The following is an 8,586-nucleotide window of genomic DNA, read 5'->3' as shown; positions in this document are numbered from 1 at the left end:
TGGTGACTGGTGACTGGTGACTGCGGATGGGTTACATGTGTTGGGGAATCTGGAGATCTGGGGGATCTAGATCAGTTCTGTCACTTTGGAAGAATTTGAAACACTTTTAATCATTTTACAGTGTCAGTAACGTCCACCATTGTGGCTTTTGGACAAAAAACAAGATATAGCAGATGATTGGTTGGGATAACTTTGGGGCTCCTCCTCACACACACACACACACACATACACACACACACACACACACACCCACACACACACACACACATCTGCCACTTTCTCTCCCTGGATGCCATCACAGCCTGACAGCCTTGATACCTCTAACCTCCATCCATCCAAATCTTTTGTCTTTACCCCTCAGACTTCAGTTTTTAAGCTGCTTCTGCCAAACACTGGGTGAGACACATCTCGCTGCTCTTAAGAAGAAGAAGAAAAGCGTCTGCCGACTGGCTTTGATGGTGAATGAACCCCGGTCGTTCCAGAATCCCTCCCTGCTTGTAATCGGAGCAGATGAGACGTCCGGACGAAGCTCCTCTTCTCTCATCCCCAACATCAATTTCTAAAACCACTCTCTCGTTCCGTCTCCTCTCCCTCTTCCCCAATCCATCTGCTCATCAACCCCCCCCCCCCCCCTCCCAGAGTTCCTGTTTTTCATTTCCATGCTCTGTCCTTCTTTCCCTCCCCTGGATATTTAGTTTGATTTATTACCGCGCCTTGGAAAGGCTGGCATTCTAATAACTCAGCTCCTCTTCACCCCAACGAAGGGATGAGAGGAATCCAAAGGAAGGAGTATAGTAAGCACAAAATAAATGTGAAGACGGGCAGAGAGGTTCTTTCCTCTTTCTTTTTTTCTATCTCCTCGGCACTCTCCTGCTCTCTCAGGCCTTCCTGCTCCTCTCAGCATCCGCTCGGACGGAAGGCCTAAAAGCCAAGCGTGCGGCTGGAGTGGATGTCAATTTGCAAAGCAAAACACGCGAGCTAACAGCTGTAATGGACCGAGGATATGGAAAGTGACGGGCGTATGAAATACGGCACGGGGTGGAAATGATGGGGCCCTAGTCAGAGCAGGAGCGGCGGCGAGAGAGGAGCGGCGCCCAGGCGATGCGTCCACGGGAGGACGGTGCGTGAGCCCCGGCCAGCCGAGGGTTAAAGAGAGGAAGTTGGTGAGATTTCAGCCACTAAACACGGCCTTTATTTAGACGGCGATTATTCACACGGGTCATTACAGAACCGTATCGCTTTCCCTCATTTACTGAAACAAAGAGAAGGCGGCGGGGGGGGGGTGGGGGGGTGGAGAAGGCAATCATTAAGCGATATCACTTTCAGATGTCTTCTGAGGAGGGGACGAAGGGCACCACAGAAGACCGGCGACAATTATTCCACATCTTGGATAAGACCGTAAACACCAATTAATAATTCAAATCTCAGCCACCCCCCCGTCCGCACGAGGGACGCCAGCATCCACCGGCGAGCGCCGTTACAGGTGTGTTGGGTTGTTTGACCGCGGCGAGGGGCGAATCGGATCGTGGTAATTATGTCATCTCCTCCGTAGACGGAGCAAAGGCCTACTGTTTCACCTCCTGCAGCGCCGCCGCGCCAACAGCGATTAAGCGAAAGAGCAGGTAGAGTTAATTACGAAACACTAACGGGATTGTTGGGAAACGCACGTTTCCATTCAATTATTCAGGGTAATCCTGACAAGCATTACACGGCAGAAAAGATGCCTTTTAATCACATACAGATTGCGACTTCCACCGACTCCCTGTCAACCTGGATGGCGGGGGGAGGAAGTAGTTGATGGAGAGGGAAAGAAATTAAACATACATTTTATCCTCAGCCTATAATTCTAAGTGGTCTAGTCTGCAGGAAAGGTTCCTGAGGGAACAATTAACTTGCTTTTAGTTCCTACCTCAAGTCTGATCAGGGCCGCCCACTAAAACACGGTGAGATGCGGAGACTACAAACACTTCAAAGAGTCTGCATAATAACGCTGCACGCATTACCAGGGAATAAATACTGGATATAGATGGAAAGAGATCCAGACTGTTGGGTTGGGGGTGGAATAGTGGCTTTTTAATGCCTTGACAAGCACGGAGCCTCTTTAATGTAAACGATGATGACTTTACATCAAGGAGTCTCTGCCATCAGCTTCATATCAAAGATATTTTTTTAAATGTGCAACGAGTGGTGGTGGGGGGGGGGGCTGCCTCTGGTCTGAAATCCCACATGATTCATCTGAGAGGCCGTCTACGTTGTCACTTTGGTGAGGTTCACACTCCTAATCACCCGTGCCCTGCATCCTCTTTGTTGGTTTATACAAATCGCTCTTTTTTCCAGCGCAGGGAGGCGTTTCAGAAGACCGGACCATAAATCGAGGAGGCGCGATGACAAAAATTAAGTGTCTTGGCTGCAGATCAAGACGTAACCTTCCCGCTGGAGCACCGAGTGCAAACACAGCTGAAACGGCTGCGACTTTGCTCTGAAAGTTCGTTTGAAAGTTTGCTCGGTCCGTCGGAGCGACAGTTGTAGCGAGCAGGCGGAGCCACAGTCAAGGCCGGGAGGGGGGGGGGTCAGAGGCAGCCCGGTCAGACCCAGTTAGAGAGCAGAGGGAGAGAGCGAGCGCCCGATATGGAGGGAACAGAAGGGGGAAGAAGCCGAGCAGCCTGTGTGTCCTCTTTTGACTTCCCGTTTGACTCCGCGCTAGTGAGGGAAGGTGAGGGGTCATCGTTAGGAGACGGGAACGTTTGCATCACCCTGAAGGAGTGAGTAGCTTTCAACGACACGCTGCCACAGAAAGACTCCCGTAAATAACTGAAATAAACACATCAGAAAAGGCAAACGGTGGCCATGCAATCACCTGACGACGCAGGTTCACTCCCCTACACAGTCTGTCATTGTTCATATGCTGTGGAGATACTGTAACACGAGTGTTATTATGTCTGACTGGGATTTGAGCTGTCCCATTCAGGGCACTTAAGCTCACCGACGAGGAGAGGTGAGGATTGGAAATGGGTGGCAGGGGGATAAATGTGTGTAAAACCAGAGCGGAGAAGGAAAAGAACATCTGGGAAGACGGCCAGCGGCGTTTAAACAACCCTTCAGCCTCCGAGCCGGGATATTGATAGCATTAAGAAACATCTGGACCTGCTTTAATGTGCGAGATTGGCATCACGCTCCTCGTATTGCATGTGTCAGGGAGGTTAGAACTTGTTTACCTTGATCGAAGCTGACCGATCAAAGTCCCCGTTCACGCGCGCCGCCGTTCCCAGCGATGTCTCAGCATTTTCCTTGCGTGGGGGGGGGGTGTGTGAATGAGAGCCAGATCTGATTTTCCAGGAAATCTGCACGGCAAATGTCCCACCTCGAGATCAAGTCGCATTACTGGGAATTTACTGGGAGGGCTGTGGTGGGTACGATGCTGGGAAATCTCCTGCGGCGCCTCAAATTCAAATTTATTTTGACTTCTGCTCTGATCAGCCTCAAATGTTCTTTTAATGCCTCGAATAGCACCAAATGTTTTTTCTGGAGCACTCGGACGCCGAACCTGTGAGCAGGAGACGGAGGAAAGGACATTGGATCTGTGAAATATGAGCAGAGGAGGCCAAATGTCAAATTAAAGACAATGACTTGGTTCACTGCTCCTCAATGCTGCCTGCTGTTTAACCCTTATTTGGAACTTTTATTACCAGGAATTTATTTACTTGATTTAAAAAAAAAATCCTCCTTTGTGGGGTTTGATTTTGGCTCCCATCAATGATAAAAGTTCCAGCAGTGGAAAAGGGGGATGTTGTCTTCAGCTGCTGATCCAGACCCAGTAAGTGGTCCTTTGAGTGCCTGGTGGGTACAGGAGACCAGCTCCCCTCGTCACTTCTGTGCTCAAAGGCCCCCTCCAGGGCACACTTGATTTTTCCTTAAGCCTGAACGCTCTGACAACATGATCGTTTTGCACACGGCGAATCATTTCATGAAAAGAAATTCAAACCTTCTGTTTCTCTCCCCCCCCCAAACTCAACCTTGGATCACAACCTGACGGCCTGGCTGCTTCTTTTCCTATTATTTATTCGGCAACTAGTGCAGCCAGCAGTGTTGACTCTGCTCCGGGCAGCCGTACTACAGCCCAGTTCTTCATCACGCTGCTTCCTGCTCTGAGTGGATTTCTGACCACCAATCAGTCATTTCTGCTGTCGCCGGCACTCTGTGTGGTTTATTTGCTGCTTAGCTCCCTGTTTTATAGCCCATAAAACACAGGAAGCCCAGGAAAGTACGGGACACTAGCAAGATCCACAAATTCCACCAAATGCAACCTGAAGCTAACAAAAATCTTTCATCTTATTATCATGATTCCTGATTTGAATTTACCAACTTTAATGGAAGAGACGGAGTTTTAAAACAAACGCGAGCCGCTGCAGCTTTGCAAAATGAAAAGAGTCACTTTGCGAATATGTGGAGACTAAATAGATGCGAGTGAATTGCAACCATCTCAGAGTAATATTCAGTGAGGGCCATTTATAGAGTCAATAATAATTGTTAGCTTTAAAAGAGACTTTGGCGACTCTGCTTGGATGTAGCACACAGCAGCCACAATAGTCCTGACACAGTGCAGTGATCAATCTATGACTGATTCACATCTGTTCTTTTAGTGAACAAAAGGAAACCATTAGCCCCAAAAGAAGGAGCGACGGCTCCACAGACAGTAAAAGGAGCTAAATGGAGGGAAAAGAGTAAACAGGTAGAAGCTGAGAACAGGGAGGGGACAAAAAAGCAGAGGGGGGTAAGAAAGTGCATTCAATAAACATGTCTCTATAGAAACTGAGATGTAATTTGCTTGGTGTGAGAAGGAGAAAGATGGGGGGGGCAGAGAGCGGGGAATAGAAAAGCATTTACCATCACTGCTTGAGTCCAGAGCTATAATTATGGAACTGAGGTGGAGGAAAACGGCAGCGGCGCACACGAGACGAGAACAGCACACGTTGGACTACTAACAACGGGGAAAGGTGAGGACGGGAAAGGCGCGGCAGCCTCAACGACCCCCCATCAAACTGTCATTCAGCATGTCTAAGAATGGCGGAGTCGGAGGAAAGGAAACGACAAAGGTAGAGGCGAGAATAAAACAAAGTTGGGTCAGAGTGAGTTTGTTCATGGAGCCATTACAGGGAAGGGGGGGGGGCAATCCTGGTTGACCTGTCAACTGTGGATTACTGGGAGTCAGAGGCAATCTTCGTCGTGGTGGGAAGCACCGCTGCACACCTGTAAAGACAGGAAGAAAAAGATGTGCGGCGGCCAAGAAAAGAGAGGGCGCCACTCTCGAGCGATCCCTGATAGACGGGCCGAGATCTACGCAGAACATGCAGGCACACGGCTGATCAAAATAGAGCGAAAATGGCAGGATTACAGAAGAGAGAGTGGCCCTGGTCTGTGACTGACAGACGGGGATGGAGTGATAATGTGCATGTGTGTGTGCGTGTGTGTGTGTGGAATGGTTGGCTACAGCTCTGGTGAGTGCTCGGTGTCAGTCTGTATAAGTGCAGATAACAGGATTAAGAGGCTACTGATACTACGGCACAAAAGCAACGGAGACGGAAGGAGTGAGGGAAGGAGGAAAAGAAGGAGGAAGAGTTGTGCTCAACGCTCCTCTGGCACATAAATTCAATTCAAAATATTATTAATGCTATTAATGTGATCTCTCGTGTGGCACAAAAGGTCACTGAACGCAAAGATAAGCGGATATTTTCTAGCTACAGAATAGGGGAGGCGTTTTCTCGAAGCCTGCAAATCTTTGCAGCCACACGGCGAGGAGACGGGCACCACGATGGTCACAGCGGGCGGAAGGAGAGTCGCAATCAAACCTGCAGCTTTGGCCTTAATTGAACCATACTGTCATTAATTTATCCTGTGGACGGAGCGTGCTGGATATTTTTAGTCTGCAGCAGATGTGACGACACGCTGGGTTATCCATCCACCTCTCTGTTCTGTTTTTCCTTTAATGGGGTCGGGGGGGCTGGAGTCGATCCCAGCTGAACCCTGGACACGTCTCCAGCTCGTGGCGGGGCTAACGCACAACTGCCCACACTCGTTCACACCTGAGGCCAGCTCAGAGTCGCCCTAAATGCCCTTTGACTGTGGGAGGAAGTTCCCAGAGAGATCCTAAGCAGACGCATGGACATGAGGGGATTTGAACCGGCAACCTGTGCGGCACTGCACCACAGACCAGACATGATGGTCTGTAATAAAGATCGGTCCCGGAGCTTAACAGCAGAGATTTGTTTTTATTGTTTCAAGATTGGACAGAGACGAATGCCGCCCACCTCCTGATCCGCGAACCCTCGAGTGTGCGCAGCGAAACGCCGAGCTCGGCAAATAGTGATAATTACAGCACTTTACACCCGAGAAAATCACAATAAAGATGTGCCGGCTCGAGTTTAGGCTGCAGGCTCAGACTTCTGCTCACTTATTCATGAGTCAGCTCAGTCATGTGACGTCACTCCTCAGACCAGGAAGTCTTGTTATTTTCATTAGGAATACGGATTTTATGGCTCTCGCCTGTCTGGACGGAACAGAATCAGTCAAATTAGGTCGCTCCCGATACACAAACTGATTAGGTTTGTGGCTCATTTCTGTTTGCTTCTGTTTTCAAATCACTCGTGTCGTCTTGATGTTTCATGATTACAGGAAACAATAAAACTGTAATTTCATCATACTTCACTTGCAAATCAAGACAAGCACCTTCAGCAGGCGTTGAACACTTCTTTTTCACCCCCGCAACCTAAATCAAAACTACTTTTTATAATATAATAAGCTTCCACAAGCTCTTCAAGATAAGATGGAGACCAGCCATTAACGGCGTCGCCACTGGGAAGAGGGATGCAAAATTCTCCCTGGATTTGACGTGAAGTGTAAGTACAGCCAATAAGGAAGAAATACGATCTCCCGCGGCGCTTATCGGCGCGCAGCAGCGTTGTGGAGCAGACGAGGAGCCTTCAGAGATGTTTGGGCCAATCTGATACGATAGCTCTGCCCGCACCTCCGTCCTTTAGAGACAAGAACTATTGCAGGCTCTTGCAAAGCATCTGAAATAAAGCAGCACGCCGAGATGGGTTTAGGTGAGAGTTATAGGACGGAGCCCAAAACTCGTTACGAGGCCGATAACGGCGAGCGCAAAGTTGATATCAATCTTAGGTAAATAGCAGTTAGTCTGTGGGTGAGTTAATGTGTTTAGACACTTTTGGAGAAGAGAAAATGTTTGTGGCTATAAAGTGCATGAGGAGATGGAGGGAAAACATTTTTGACCAGTAATGAGAAGATCAATGGGGGAAGAGGAGAAGAAAAACAAAACGAGCTTTGAAGAGACGGCTGATGATGATGAATGAAACGAAGAAAGAAGTGAGGGCAAAGAAAAGTCCTGCTATAGCTTTTCAGTGAAGGAGGGTCGAGTATGTGCACAAACGCAGCAATCAGCACGGCTTTTAATTTAATGTGCTGCCAATGTAGATTTCAATTGGCGCTCCCGTGGGGTAAATGACGACAATTTCTCTCTAATCTGAGTCAAGGAGCAGACGTGATCCGCTTCTGGTCTGAGACAGAGCAGTTAGCCGCAGGGCTACTGAACACTTCAAATTATTATGTTGAAACCCTTTGCAGCGTGAAATATTCACGTTTTTATGGGTAGGTAAAAAAGGGAATTGTCACAAATTATGGTTAACCTTTGGAGCGAAAATGCAACCGCGGCTTCAGATCGGTGGAAACGAAAACGGGAGTTGGGGACTGCGACAGGGGAAGACCCCCGCGGAGTGACTAACTCCATCGTGGCCTCCTCTGCGTTTGCCGAGCGAGCTGGCTCACTGGGGACAAATTAGCCACACAGGAGCACTGAGGCATCATGGGAAATTAATGATCGGGACCTCCAGGAAGTGAGCTAATGAGCCCGGGTGCCACATACACAAGTGGAGCACACCCTGATTTACACAAAACTGTGGCCTGCACGAGGGCGGAGGGGGGGGGGGGGGGGGGTCCTGCAGAAATGAAACAGCCAAATGAGCTTTTACAAGACACAACACAGAGCTAACTTTGTGTGGATGAGGGATGGCGTTGGAATGATTGCAGAAATCTCTCTGTCTCTCTCTCATGCACACACACACACGCACCAGATAATTAGTGAGAACCACCACTGACTTTCACCCCATGGAGGCACAGTGATTACTGTCACTACACAATCTCCTGTGGTGAGAAAAAAAATCAATTAATGTCAATATGCGCAGTATCCATGTTGTAATAAATGCAGGGAGCTGGACAGTCTGGTGCTGCTTCTCCCCGCTGTTTTATAGTTCCGCGTGCACCTCGTCGATCATTTCGCCCTGTAATCATGTAGTTGTCGTGGAGACCGCCCCCCTGATGGATTCAACTCTGTGGGATTGTGTGGAGCACATCTCTCCTCGTGACTGTGTCTGTCGGAACTAATTGTGAGACTTTAAAGAAGTCGCGGAGGAATCCGGAAAAACTGGACTCGTGACAAGCGCCGTCTCCACGCCAGTCGGCGCACCTCGCAAGGATTTAATGTTGCGCCACACCGTCACGCGCCGCCACACCCTT

The sequence above is a fragment of the Takifugu rubripes genome, chromosome 7 (assembly GCF_901000725.2).
Source record: "Takifugu rubripes chromosome 7, fTakRub1.2, whole genome shotgun sequence".
Classification (NCBI taxonomy): Eukaryota; Metazoa; Chordata; class Actinopteri; order Tetraodontiformes; family Tetraodontidae; genus Takifugu; species Takifugu rubripes.
Note: the sequence above shows the minus strand (reverse complement) of the source record.